This window comes from Atta colombica, unplaced genomic scaffold (assembly GCF_001594045.1).
Source record: "Atta colombica isolate Treedump-2 unplaced genomic scaffold, Acol1.0 scaffold76, whole genome shotgun sequence".
NCBI classification, from domain to species: domain Eukaryota; kingdom Metazoa; phylum Arthropoda; class Insecta; order Hymenoptera; family Formicidae; genus Atta; species Atta colombica.
In genome coordinates, this window is record NW_017259568.1 from 311,063 (window position 1) to 311,817 (window position 755).

The 755-nt window shown below is 25.3% G+C and overlaps 1 protein-coding gene across 1 annotated transcript in view; it reads left to right on the forward strand.

Annotated features, from left to right (window-relative positions):
* The window catches only part of LOC108692520 (lipase 3-like), a gene marked incomplete at its 3' end in the record, with an annotated part of 18,546 nt that overhangs the window by 7,110 nt on the left and 10,681 nt on the right, over positions 1-755 (forward strand). The gene's annotated exons all lie outside the window — the stretch shown is intronic.

Consider the following 755-nt stretch of genomic DNA (forward strand, 5'->3'; position numbering starts at 1 on the left):
AATATATATAAATAGAATATACATATATTTGAGCTAACAATATGATATTATCCTTTATAAGTCCTTTTTTCCATTGTGCAATGGTTATATTTAAGGATAGCAATGTCATTTTAACTCTAATTTTTATATATTTTACATTTAAAAAATTAGCATGATACTATTTGATAGAGCAACATTTCAGCTTTAAGGATTTATTTTTTTAATTGCAGTGCGATAGTTTTTAATGTAATAGTTATGAACAATCAAAATTAGAATGCTTCTTTTTAACTCGCGAATAACTGAAGAACAAAAAATCGTAGAAACATTTTAAAAAAATGATTTTATAAGGAATACTCCAAACTTTCACGATATAGATAGTCGAAAATTTTCGCAAATTTTTTTGGCACATAACAGAGTGCCAAAGTATTTCACAAAGTAAGAAGAAAAATTTCTCTTCTCTTTTTTTTCAGCTCGTAATTTTCTATATATATAAAAAATTACAAAGCTCACATAAATTAAAAAAATATAGTAACTATTCGAAAGTAAAGATTTCAAGCTTTAAAACTGTTTTTTTAAACAATAAAAATTAAATAAGGCTCCAATGATTAAATCAATAAAAGTTTATGATGCCAATGAGAGCCAAACACTTGTATTATACTTGTGTTATCAAATATTTTATATATATTTTATATATGTGTGTGTGTGTGTGTGTGTGTGTGTGTGTGTGTGTGTGTGTGTGTGTGTGTGTGTGTGTGTGTGTATATATATAACACAAG